General features: G+C 43.8%; 1 pseudogene; it reads left to right on the top strand.

The window, feature by feature from the left end:
* Positions 1-12,003, top strand: part of LOC112068622 (E3 ubiquitin-protein ligase CBL-like) — a 42,677-nt pseudogene extending 30,674 nt beyond the window's left edge.
* Positions 12,004-13,684: the final 1,681 nt, after the last annotated feature.

The following is a 13,684-nucleotide window of genomic DNA, read 5'->3' as shown; positions in this document are numbered from 1 at the left end:
CTCCTCCCTGTAGCCCGTCTCGTCGTTGTTGGTGATCAAGCCTACCACTGTAGTGTCATCCGCAAACTTGATGATTGAGTTGGAGGCGTGCATGGCCACGCAGTCGTGGGTGAACAGGGAGTACAGGAGAGGGGGCTCAGAACGCACCCTTGTGGCCCCAGTGTTGAGGATCAGCGGGGTGGAGATGTTGTTACCTACCCTCACCACCTGGGGGCGGCCCGTCAGGAGTCCAGGACCCAGTTGCACAGGGCGGGGTCGAGACCCAGGGTCTCGAGCTTGATGACGAGTTTGGAGGGTACTATGGTGTTAATGCTGAGCTGTAATCGATGAACAGCATTCTCACATGGGTATTCCTCTTGTCCAGATGGGTTGGGCAGTGTGGCAGTGTGGTTGCGATTGCGTCGTTGTGGACCTATTGGGTCGGTAAGCAAATTGGAGTGGGTCTAGGGTGTCCGGTAGGTGGAGGTGATATGGTCCTTGACTAGTCCTCTCAAAGCACTTCATGATGACGGAAGTGAGTGCTACGGGGCGGTAGTCGTTTAGCTCAGTTACCTTAGCTTTTCTTGGGAACAGGAACAATGGTGGCCCTCTTGAAGCATGTGGGAACAGCAGACTGGGATAAGGATTGATTGAATATTGTCGTAAACACACCAGCCAGCTGGTCTGCGCATGCTCTGAGGACGCGGCTGGGAATGCGTCTGGGCCTGCAGCCTTGCGAGGGTTAACACGTTTAAAATGTTTTACTCACCTCGGCTGCAGTGAAGGAGAGCCCGCAGGTTTTGTAGGGGGCCGTGTCAGTGGCACTGTATTGTCCTCAAAGCGGGCAAAAAAGTTGTTTAGCCTGTCTGGGAGCAAGACATCCTGGTCCTCGACGGGGCTGGTTTTCTTTTTGTAATCCGTGATTGACTGTAGACCCTGCCACATACCTCTTGTGTCTGAGCTGTTGAATTTCGACTCGATTTGTCTCTGTACTGAGACTTAGCCTGTTTGATTGCCTTGCGGAGAGAATAGCTACACTGTTTGTATTCGGTCATGCTTCCGGTCACCTTGCCCTGGTTAAAAAGCAGTGGTTCGCGCTTTCAGTTTCACGCGAATGCTGCCGTCAATCCACGGTTTCTGGTTTGGGAATGTTTTTATCGTTGCTGTGGTACGACATCGTCAATGCACTTCCTAATGAACTCGCTCACCGAATCAGCATATTCGTCAATATTGTTGTTGGACGCGATGCGGAACATATTCCAATCCGCGTGATCGAAGCAGTCTTGAAGCGTGGATTCAGATTGGTCGGACCAGCGTTGAACAGACCTGAGCGCGGGAGCTTGTTGTTTGAGTTTTTTGTTTGTAGGCTGGAATCAACAAAATGGAGTCGTGGTCAGCTTTTCCGAAGGGGGGCGGGGGAGGGCCTTATAAGCGTCGCGGAAATTAGTATAACAATGGTCTAGTGTTTTTCCAGCCCTGGTAGCACAATCGATATGCTGATAGAATTTAGGGAGTTTTTGTTTTTAGATTAGCCTTGTTAAAATCAGCCAGCTACGATGAATGCAGCCTCAGGGTGTGTGGTTTCCAGTTTACAAAGAGTCAGATAAAGTTCGTTCAGGGCCATCGATGTGTCTGCTTGGGGGGGAATGTATACGGCTGTGATTATGATTGACGAGAATTCCCTTGGTAGATAATGCGGTCGACATTTGATTGTGAGGAGTTCTAGATCAGGTGAACAGAACGACTTACTAGCTTCTGTTAGAGCAGTTGGTTAAATGTGGTTTCACAGACATGCATTTCATCTATACCAAGAGTGTGTACAGTTGCACGTGACTGTGAGGATCACAAGTGAGTATTTACAGAAATAGGACTTTAGCGGTGTCTTCTCTGTTCCTCCCCAGAGTTTTGGAGGCACGGCGTCTGGCAGTCAGGAGTATGACAACCYCAAAGTGAGGCCTTCAGTCTCGGCCAATGCCATCTATGCTCTGGCAACAAGGTACAGTACACACACTCCTCTCCCTGCTGTGTGAATGTGCTATATGATGTATAAGGCCAGGAGTTTTTCCTGGCTGAGTGACTTTACCTGAGTTATAGGTATAGCCTATAGTCAGAACCTAGAGTTTTCCCTGATCAGGTCCCAAAATCCCAATCTGTTTATATTAAGTGTCCCCCTCTCACTCCCTGTGTTGTCAGACCCCATCCAGATCTGATGCCTGTGGCTGGGGAGGAGATCTACGAGAGTGACGAGGAGTCCGACTACATGATTCCCACCTCTCGGCCCGTCCTGGCCCCCATGGCAGCCCCCCTTGTGGTGACAGAGACCCCAGCTCCCAAATCCCCCCAGCCCAGCTCTCTTAACTCGTGGTAAGCACCCTCTGCTATAAGACCCACTCATTGAGAAACGCTTCATTGAAAAGTTTCACTCTAAGTTCGTTGATAACAGTGATGATATTGTAGGTGTACTGTGTACATCTTCAGTAATGTATTTTCTTATTCTGACAATTGATTGCACGTCAATAGCGAAAAACACAAGTAAAAAAAAATATATATATATATTATAAAATCTAGCCATATGATGTCATGTCCTCTTAGCTTCCCTCCCCTTCCTGTGTTTGATAGGCCCATGCTGAAGGACCTGGATGAAGGACCTCAAATGTATGAAGCCATGTATAACGTCCAGGCCCAGGCCCTCACAGCCTCCCTGCTTCACCTGGCCAGAGACTCGGGTACTGCCCTATCACAAAACTATGGCTGTGTGCCAAATGGCACCCTATTCACTACGTAGTGAATTACTTTTGACTAGTACTTTATGGCAACTCTGTTCTAACCACAATCTGCTTCTGCTTATTATAAACACACATGTAGTATACCCCATCTTTGCTAGTTCAGCACTCCAGCTCTATTCTCATTTTACCCCACCGTTCTAGCCCACTCTATTCTATCCCACTCTATTCTATTAAATTCCATTCTATTTGAGGAGATTAAAATGCCATTGTTTCATTTCACCCTTCTGACCCGACTGTGAATCCCTCTCTTCCCCAGATTGCTCTGAGCTGCCCCCCCTGGCCAGTACCAATGGCCCTATCTGGGAGATCCCCTGCCCGGTCCGGGAGCTTCCCGAGGAGGTAGAGGAGGAGAACGGCTACGACATCCCCAAACCAGCGTTGCCCGTGGCCCGACGCACCCTCTCCGAGCTGGGGGCTGCCGCCTTCAGCCGTCTCGTCATGGACAGCGAGCCCGGAGCGTCTGCCTGTAAGACCCCCACAACTCAGAGCCAGTGATGTAGTTAATTTGTAGGGTCAGGAGTTTCAAAAGGGGGTAGTTCGAGCCGCATGTGGCTTGAGAGCCATGTGTTTCAGACCCTTATAGTTAATTTGTAGGACGGGGTGTTTTTTCTGACCTCATCTGACCAGGGAACACTGAACCCTAGGTAGTTTATTTGATAAAGACATGTACAACAAACGGTGCACCAGATTTGAGCTAAATAAATAGCCAATTCTCATCTGCAATTGTAAGATATAGGCTGTTACTAGAGCCCAGAGTTTTTCCGTCCCAGTCATGGGTGCACCTCAAATGGTTGACCACCCCTGGGTATTTAACGAGGCTGTCCCTCGTGTATTATTCCTATGTCTAAGTCTTCAAGACTTACGATTGCGAATCGAGATTTGGGCAGGAGTACTGAATTGTAATGTCCATGCTGCTTGTTGTTCTGTGGTTTGTGACGCGGATGCTGTTCTATTCTCTTCCCTGTTCTTGTAGCCTTCTCAGAGTCCAGCGACGCCCCAGAGCGGCCGCCCAAGCCCCTCCCCCGCCGCTTCAACTCAGAGCGCCGGCGCAGCCCCATACCTCCTGGATTAGGCACTGGAGGAGGCGGAGGAGGGTCGGGAGAAGGAGGTGGAGGAGTAGCCAACCCCCAGATCACCAGCGAGATTGAGCATCTCATGAGCCAAGGCTACACCTACCAGGACATCCAGAAAGCCCTGATGATTGCACAGAACAATATGGAAATGGCCAAGAATATCCTGCGCGAATTTGTCTCCATTCCCTCCACTGCGCACATTCTTACATAGTACCTCCTCTGCTCCAGCCCTGCCCAGCTCAGCCCAAAGCAAAATCGCCTGCAGTACTAGCGCTTCAGTGCTAACTGGAGCCCCTGCAGTCTCCTGTCCGGCGCCCTCTCAAAGCTAGCTCAATGCTAACTGTGTGACTCCGAGCCCTGCACTCCACGTGATTTCTCAAGAGTGTCTGGACGCCTTTTGTAATGTGCTGCAGGGCCACTCTCCATATCCCACGTGGTGATGCTGATGGCTCATCGTGCAACCGAAGCTTTTTCTCAGTCGTTTTCGCGTCCTCCCGAGGCCTCTACCGAAATGTAATCGACACCTCGCAAAAAAAAAAAAACATGTACGTGTGTCTATATAAGAATTTAATATATAACAAAATATATATTAAATGTGTATAATGTATACATATATTTTTCCTATGAGTTCCGCTTCGAAGGTCTTTTTTCATGTCGTTCATGTTAAGGATAGGTTGCTGAGGACAAAGATAGTGGTTCTTTGAAACCGCTCTGAGGGAGAGAGCTCCCTTCTATAGTCCCCAGCCCTCACTTTGAGGAGAAAGACAGACTTGGTTTAGCATTTAGAAGCAGGCGTTTCCTAAACATTTGGCAACATGTCAAATGTGGCCTTTTAATGATATTGCTTCGGTACTTTCTGGGGAAATTAATGTTTGTGTTGCGCCTCAAAGTAGCATAATGTTAGTGTTAGAGGTCTGGACTGTCATCTCCAGCTAAGGTTGTAGCCCGGTGTGTGTTTGTGTGTGCGCTTTCAAGTGATCTACAGCTATGGGAAAGGTTAAACCCACAGGGTATGTGTCTTTGTCTGGGATGTGCCTTTGTCTGGGATGTGCCTTTGTCTGGGATGTGTCTTTGTCTGGGATGTGTGTACGGTGTGTCTGGCCATTGACTTGGCTAGTAGGATAATGACGCGTGATGGATGACCGAGTTCACGATTGACAATTTTGACTTAACCCCGGTGAAGAGCAAAGCTGTGTTTTGACTGTGTTATTAGCTATATGCATAATTTCCTACTGTGGGTAGCATTATTTCCTACATCGAATCACCTCATCAGTGATTTAGATGACCAAACTGGGACTGGGAAGCCTGTGTTTAGTTTGTTCAGTGAGACGGTTTTTAGAGGCAGTCCTGGCTCTGCTGTTAAGCCACACAAATGTGTGATACCAACTTCGGATGACTTGGATGTCTGTGTTAGCGCAGTGGAGGCGGGGGGGGTTCTCTCTCTCACTCCCACTCCCATTCTGTCAGATCTAATCAATCGAAGCCATCTGGGAGGTCCCGATTGGCCCATGTCCCAATCCCTCTTCTATTCCTGTGCAAAATGAATGTGGGTTAATCGTTCTTCCTCAAATGTAGTGCATCTTTCTAAACATACTTCTCTCTACCAATCGTCTGAATGGGAGGGGCAAAGTGTACTGAAATCTAATGGTGGGCAAAAAAGTATTGACGGATTCTATTAGAGGCCCAGTACCGGGCCAAGATTTTATGATGCGTTGAACACAGCTCAGATAATGAGAAGAGCTTCGTCCGAGATGTACACCGAAGCTGTTCAGCGTTGTGAGAGAAAAAAAATATGTCATCGATTTACTTTAATAATATATTATTATTATGATCATTATTGTTATTATTAATTCAGAAGTGCTTTACTGCTGCTACTATTGTTATTGCTATACTATTAAGCCTTAAATGTACATTTGTGAATATTGTTGTTTAACCTCCTCTTTTTTTAAAGTGACAGTATCTAATTTGTGTTCTTTATTTGGTGATGTAGCATACTTGAAAATGCGAGCAGCTTGGGTTGTGCAATTCAAGCTGAATTCAGTTGTTTTCTTATCTTTAGTGTTGGACTGGATAGCCTTTAGGGGAATTATGATGACGTCATAAATCGCACCGTCAGCATATTGACTTAAGTGGTAGCACCGGCAAAACGAACGATGTGATTGGTGAAAAGGAACAGTGCCATAACTCAGTCAGACGTCTGTATTGTAAATGCCTCTACTTTAAAGGGGAGTACATCTAATCTAGATGAAATTGGGTGTTGTGCAAGCTTTGTTATTAAGGATCGTCTTAATTGCACAGCTGCAAAAAGCCCAGTAGCTTAGTGAACAAGGACATGTTGAGACGCACACCCAAAATGTTGACGAGTCACACCCCCCCCCCAAAAGGGGAAAGAAAGTTTCACGTTCTATATAACTCTTATTTATTTTTGTAAACCTTTCCGGGTTGACAGGGTTATAAAGAGTTTTATTTTTCCTATAGAGATATTACAACCATTGTTTGGGTCGGGTCAACGCAACAGCAGGTTTTGTGGACCAGTTGGGAATGTGGACATTTTGTTCTCTGTTTTCACGGAGAGGTTTCCCAGGTTTCCTCAAAATCCCGGTTGGAGAATTCCCAAGTTTTAGGATTCCCCTCCCTGTTATTACTTCCTGATTTCAGGAAAACCTGGGAATTGTGGGAACATTTCTGGAATTTTGCAATCCGATCTGTAACTCAGGAATACCATATGTACACTAACCAGACAAGTGACTTTTCACATGGACTGTTCCGACTAGTCTTGACTCAATGAGTTGACAACACATTGTTAAACTAACGAATGCACTCATTGAAGGTGCACCATGTTCCTGTATGACTACATGATAGGTCTTCATTCACTTTGAGTGTTCCGATTCAGTGGTTATAGGGCCTTCAGAGTTTGAACGCAATCCACAAACCTCTATTTTTAGGGAGGCTATACCGATGAATATGTGAATGTCCACACGTATTGAATTGACAAAAGTAGTCTAACTAATTGTCATCATAACTTGCACATCATCTTGTGCTGACTTCTCTTACATTGTTGGTTAATATGTAAAAATTGCACTGGCTCAAATTCCCATATTTTTATCTCCAAGACAGGTACTATTGAGGTACATTGACTTCACCCCTAAAGGTGGAGAGGCTCTGATTCTACAGCCGCAATGGGCTGTAGAATCATCGTATAGGCTAGCTTCTCAACTGTATCTCAGTCTCCAGACTGGAAGAGGTTTGTGGTGTCCTTAGTTTATTTTTCTTCTGTTCCTAGTTGCCTTGAGCGAAACGTTGATGTAACTTTTGAGTGCACCATGTTCAATAGGGATTGTGAGGTTTCGCCTCCCGAGTGACAGCAGTCTAAGGCACTGCGTTGCAGTGTTGCGGCGTCACTACAGCCTGGGGTTTAATCCCAGGCTGTGTCATTACCGAGTCCCATAGGGTGGTGCACAATTGGCCCAGCGTTATCCGAGTTAGGGAAGGAGTTTGGCCGGTGGGGCTTTACTTGGCTCATCGCGCTCTAGTGACTCCTTGTGGTGGGCCGGGCGCCTGCAGGCTGACGACGATCGCCAGTTGACCGGTGTTTCCTCCGACACATTGGTGCAACTGGCTTCTGAGTTAAGCGAGCGGGTGTTAAGAAGCGTGGTTTGGAGCGTCATGTTTCGGATGACGCATTACTCGACTTTCGCCTCTCCCGAGCTCGTTGAGGAGTTGCAGCGATGAGACAAGATCTTAATCACAAAATTGGGGAGAAAAAGAGGGGTAAAATTACAAAAATAAATAAAGGGTTTGTGAGGTTTCAGAACGGAATCGCTTTTCCTTTAATATTAATTACTGTACTGATTCTTGTCTATGTATAAACATGTACAGTGCATTCGGAAAGTATTCAAACCGCTTGACTTTTCCACTTTTTTTTACTGCTTTATTCTAAAATGGTTTAAATAGTTTTTTCCCCTCATCAATCTATACGCAATACCCCAGAATGACAAAGTAAAACGTGGTTTTTATACATTTTTGCAAATGTATAAAAAACATTACATTTACATAAGTATTCAGACCCTTTACTCAATACTTTGTTGAAGCACCTTTGGCAGCGATTACAGCCTCGTGTCTTCTTTGGTATGAAGCTACAAGCTTTCAAAACTGTATTTGGGGAGTTTCTCATTTTTCTCTGCAGACCTTCTCAAGCTCTGTCAGGTTGGATGGGGAGCGTCGCTGCACAGCTATTTTCAGGTCTCTCCAGAGATGTTCTTGTCTGGGCTCAGGCTGGGCAAATCAAGGACATTCAGAGACTTGTCCCGAAGCCACTCCTGCGTTGTCTTGGCTGTGTACTTAAGGTCATTGTCTGGTTGGAAGATGAACCTTGGCCCCAGTCCGAGGTCCTGAGCGCTCTGGATTAGGTTTTCATCAAGGATCTCTCTGTACTTTCCTCTGTTTATCTTGCCCTCAATCCTGACTAGTCTCCCGGTCCCTTCCGCTGAAAAACATTCCCACAGCATGATGCTGCCACCACCATGCTTCACCGTAGGGATGGTGCCATGTTTCTTCCAGACGTGACGCTTGACATTCAGGCCAAAGAGTTCAATCTTGGTTTCATCAGAACAGAGAATCTTATTTCTAATGGTCTGAGAGTCCTTTAGGTGCCTTTTGGCAACTCCATGCCCGGCTATCATGTGCATTTTGGCTGAGGAGTGGCTTCCGTCTGGCCACTCTACCATCAATTCCTGCTTGGTGGAGTGCTGCAGAGATGGTTGTCCTTCTGGATCGTTCTCCCATCTCCACAGAGGAACTCTAGAGCTCTGTCAGCGTAACCATCAGATTCTTGGTCACCTCCCTGACCAAGGCCCTTCTCCCCCGGTTGCTCAGTTTGGCTGGGTGGCCAACTCTAGGAAGAGTCTTGGTGGTTCCAAACTTCTTTAATTTAAGAATGATGGAGGCCACTGTGTTCTTCGGGATCTTCAATGCTGCAGGCATTTTTTGGTACCCTTCCCCAGATCTGTGCCTTAATAACACAATCCTGTCTCGGAACTCTACGGACAATTAATTTGACCTCATGGCTTGGTTTTTGCTCTGACATGTACTGTCAACTGTGGGACCTTTATAGACACACGTGTGTGCCTTTCCAAGTCATGTCCAATCAATTGAAATTACCACAGGGGGACTTCAATCAAGTTGTAGAAACATCTCAAGGATGATCAAGGGAAACAGGATGCACCTGAGCTCAATTTCGAGACTCATAGCAGAGGGTCTGAGTACTTAAATAAATAAGGTATTTCAGTTTTTTATTTTTAGTACAATTTATTTTATTCATTTTAAAATAAGGCTGTAATGTAACAAAATGTGGGAAAAGTCAAGGGAATACTTTCAGAATACTTTCCGTATGTGCCTTCAAAGTATTTATACCCTTAGACTTATTCCACATTTTGTTGTTACAGCCTGAATACAAAATGGATTACAAACATTTCTCACTCATATACACACACTACCACATAATGACAAATTGAAAACATGTTTACAAATTTATTGAAAATGAAATGCAGAAATCTCATTTACATAAGTATTCACACCCCTGAGTGAATATATGTATGAACAACCTTTGGCAGCGATTACAGCTGTGAGTCTTTCTGGGTAAGTCTCTAAGAGCGTTGCACTCCTGGATTGTACAATATTTGCACATTCTTTAAAAAAAACTATTCTTCAAGCTCTATCAAATTGGTTGTTGATCATTGCTAGACAACCATTTCCCACTCTTGCCATAGATTTTCAAGCCGATTTAAGTCAAAACTAACTCAGCCACTTGTGAACATTCACTGTCTTCTTGGTAAGCAACTTCAGTGTAGACTTGGCCTTGTCCTGCTGAAAGGTGAATTCATCTCATATTGTCTGGTGGAAAGCAGACGGAACCAGGTTTTCCTGTTTTGCCTGTGGTTAGCTCCATTCCGTTTTTATTTTTTTTATCCTGGAAAGCTCCCCAGTCCTTAACGATTACAAGCATACCCATAACATGATCCAGCCACCACTATGCTGAAAATATTGGGATTGGTGCTCTGTTGTATTGGTTTGCTCCAAATATAAACCTTTGTATTCAGGATAAAAAGTGAATTTCTTTGCCACATATTTTGGAGGGTATTACAACAGGATGCATGTTTTGAATTTTTTTATTCTGCACAGGCGTCCTTTTCATTCTGTCACTTAGGTTAGTATTGTGGAGTAACAACAATGTTGTTGATCTATCCTCAGTTTTCTCCCATCACAACCGTTAAACTCTGGAACTGTTTTAAAGTCACCATTGGTCTCATGTTGAAATCCCTGGGCATTTTCCTTCCTCTCCAGAAACTGAGTTAGGAGGACGCCTGTATCTTTGTAATGACTGGGTGTGTTGATATACCATCCCAAGTGTAATTAATAACTTCACCAAGCTCAAAGGGATATTCAATGTCTGCTTTTTATACCACTAGGTGCCCTTCTTTGCAAGGCATTGGAAAACTTCTCTGGTCCTTGTGGTTGAATCTGTGTTTGAAATTCACTGTTCTTCTGAGGTACCTTACAGATAATTGTATGTGTGGGGGTACAGAGATGAGGTAGTTATTCAGAAATCATGTTAAACACTGTTATTGCACACAGAATCAGTCCATGCAACTTATGTGACTTGTTAAGCACATTTTTACTTCTTTAGGCTTGCCGTAACAAAGGGGTTGAATACTTATTGACTCGAGACATTTTCAGCTTCTCATTGTTAATGAATTTGTAAACATTTAGAAAAATATTTTCCACTTTGACCTCATGGGCTATTATGTGTAGGTCCGTGACATAACATCTCAATTGTATCCAGTTTAACTTCAAGCTGTAGCACAACAACAAAATGTGGAAAAAGTCGAGGGGTGTGAATACTTTCTGAAGTCACTAAGTGTATACTGACTTTTTTTCTACATACTATACCAATTTGTGCGACGATACTGTCACTTTAAAAATGAAGTGTATAGTTACTGATTTAAAATATGTGAAAATTGCTATGTTTCATTTCATTTAGCATTCCTGTACATGTCAGATTTTATATTAACCCCCCCCCCCAAAGGTTTTTGTTTACTTTTGTGGATAATTTTGTGCGCAGTGCCATATGTTTAGAAGTGTCAGTAATGTTCTCCTGATGACTAGAATAAGGTATTGTCTGACGAGCGAACATGGTTTCAGCACGTTGGTCTAACAATCTAAGATAGTCCAGTATTGGTTCTTACCTATACGCCTTCTCTGCCTATGGGACGACGTCACCACATTACACATCAAACTCCTCTCCCCAATTGGAATTGTTCCATTTTTTTACCAGAAGAGGGAGCTGTCTGTCCTCGATGCCATTTTTCTCTTCAACAGTCGAGGCGGTTCTTGAACTTTTTGATGGTTTTTAACGCTCATCACTTTGGAAGTATGCACAGTGCTATACTGTTTATTAAAAGAGTAGGTAAAGACGTCATGTCTCAGTTTAACGGTACTTATCCATAGCTGAACACAGTCCTTGAGCAATCTCTCTCTACTCTGGTTCACACGTGTCGCAACACCTGTGTTGCGGAGAAATGCATTTTCTTCAGCTATACAGTTTTTAAGCCATGTTTTATACATAACATGTTATTGGCTGTTGATTGTGCCCCAGGCTTGCTGGCTTGGGCTTTTGGAGGAAACTTGGCCAGTCCCAAATCAAACACTAGCCCCCTATGTACCTTTTAGGAGTAGTGTGGTAATTGCTCCCTCTTACCTTCTGATAGGAAAAGAGGCATTTTCTGCATATTGTATTTACCGAATTCCCTCTCCTCCCTAAGTGCATAGGGGCTATGGGTCGGTTTGGGATTGGGCAAGTGTCCGCCTCTCTCTCGCTGCCTTACTGCTTCAGCTTTTCTCACTACCAAGGTCTAAACTGCCATCAGTGCTCCGACGTCCGCTTTGGTTTAAAACATCTGTCTCTCCATGTATGTGGATGGTCCGATAATGTGGACCTTTTTGGAGTCCATTGTTTTTTTGTTATGCATTTTCCATTTATAAACGTATTTATTAATTTACCGCTGTACTCCTCCCCTAAAACGTCACGAAATCCTGTTTTTCTTTTCTGGAATTTGAAGCATTTTTCTTTTCTTAAAAAAAAATTAAATATGCATTGTTACGCTGCATTTATTTAGTCCATAATCATTTATCTTTATCATAATCTATATTTCCACTGTATCCATTATCATAGACATCCCTCAATTTGATGCAATCATGTCTTGTCACTTGAATCACAAAGAAAGGACAGAGAGAACCTCAGTTGGGCAATGCCCTGATTCTCCGCCCTTCTCCCGAGTCCCGAAGCATGCAGTCATGGATTTAACAATATTGGAAACTACCTCAAACGCTTACACTGACTACTTTTAAGTCCACAAATGGGGAGGGTGCACTGTGCAAATGCACACTTTGGGAGAAGGRTGGAAATCGGAACGCAACCTTGGACTTTAGGTTCTACGGTGAACTTGAACATGTTTTAATTGTCAACATTGGTGTGCGCTTTTCCTCCATTTCATCTTCCAGTGATAAGCGGACAATCTGCCAGTCGACCTACAACAGTCATCCCTGCGTGAACACACCTTGGTAAGAATTGTTAGCACCGTTGTAGTGTTCTTAAGAAAGGTCTAAGATCCGTTCTGCATATTGGCCCGGTACACCCAATTCTTGTTGCCCTCATCTTGGTATCGATTAAAAATAGAATAAAACTCCCAAATCCATTACTTATCTGAATATGTTTTAGTACTCTTGGGAAGAAATGTGGGAAACATGGGAGATGACCAGCTACTGTAGTACACCATACATTCCTGTCTTCACAAGCCGAAATTGATCTTCTCGTCTAGCTATGTTTTATATTTGGAGTATATACAGTATTCTTTCTATCAATGTCTTGCTAGTCCTGTTAAAAAAACGGAAAGTTGCAGGTTGTGAAGATGTACAATCTTTTCAGGCTTGAAGAGAGACACGTTTTTCATTGAACATGCATTTTTATTTGGCATTTTCTTTGTAAAAACGTTTTTTTTWWAAGTTTTTTTTAAACAAAAGGAATCCGTTCACCTGTCCTGAAGTTAATCAGTCTTTGCAAGTCATAGACCATTACAAACAATTTTTTTTAATTATCAAAAAGAACACTGATAGTTCTTGTCAAAAACATCAAAAAATCTAAAATAGTGAAAAGGGGAGATATTGAAGGCTGTAATTAGACAGTACAGAACTTACATTTTACTTCAATCAATCAAAGATTGATGACTGTCATACTTTTCTACTCAGATTGTACCGTAACACATTTGATTGGGAGGACCATGAGTAAAACTGGTGTCCCTAATGATTTGATGCAGACTTAAGCAAAACCACCTTTTGACCTGTAGTGTCTTTAGTTATTAATAAGAGTAGCTCCTGGGTTGTGTTTTAACATGGCCATGAGCGAGCTCTTGGAATCTCACCTGTTGTGATTTTAAGAAAGCTCAAACTAAGGAGTTGTGTTGTTATCGAGTCATTCTCTGGTGTAGAAATGTTAGTGGTCTGACCAACTGATAAAACAAATTCTTGCAATTTTGTTTGCAGAATGAAAACTACTAGGTATCATAGCATAGCATTTCAGAGGGCTTCTGTGTAAAACACTATCAGAGTTTCACATTTAGTCCCTGTTCAGATGACTTTCATGTGGTTTATATTGGTGGGGAAAAAATAAGAAACCCACGCACTACTCTTGCTGGTATCACTGCTCTTTACCAAGCTTTACATATTGGCCTCAAGGCCTTCGTCAGAGTAAAACATGTAAAATGCTAAAAACCTGACGAAGGCCTTGAGGCA

The sequence above is a fragment of the Salvelinus sp. IW2-2015 genome, unplaced genomic scaffold, assembly GCF_002910315.2.
Source record: "Salvelinus sp. IW2-2015 unplaced genomic scaffold, ASM291031v2 Un_scaffold611, whole genome shotgun sequence".
Lineage (NCBI taxonomy): Eukaryota > Metazoa > Chordata > Actinopteri > Salmoniformes > Salmonidae > Salvelinus > Salvelinus sp. IW2-2015.
Note: the sequence above shows the minus strand (reverse complement) of the source record. Positions and strands in the feature narration are given on the sequence as shown.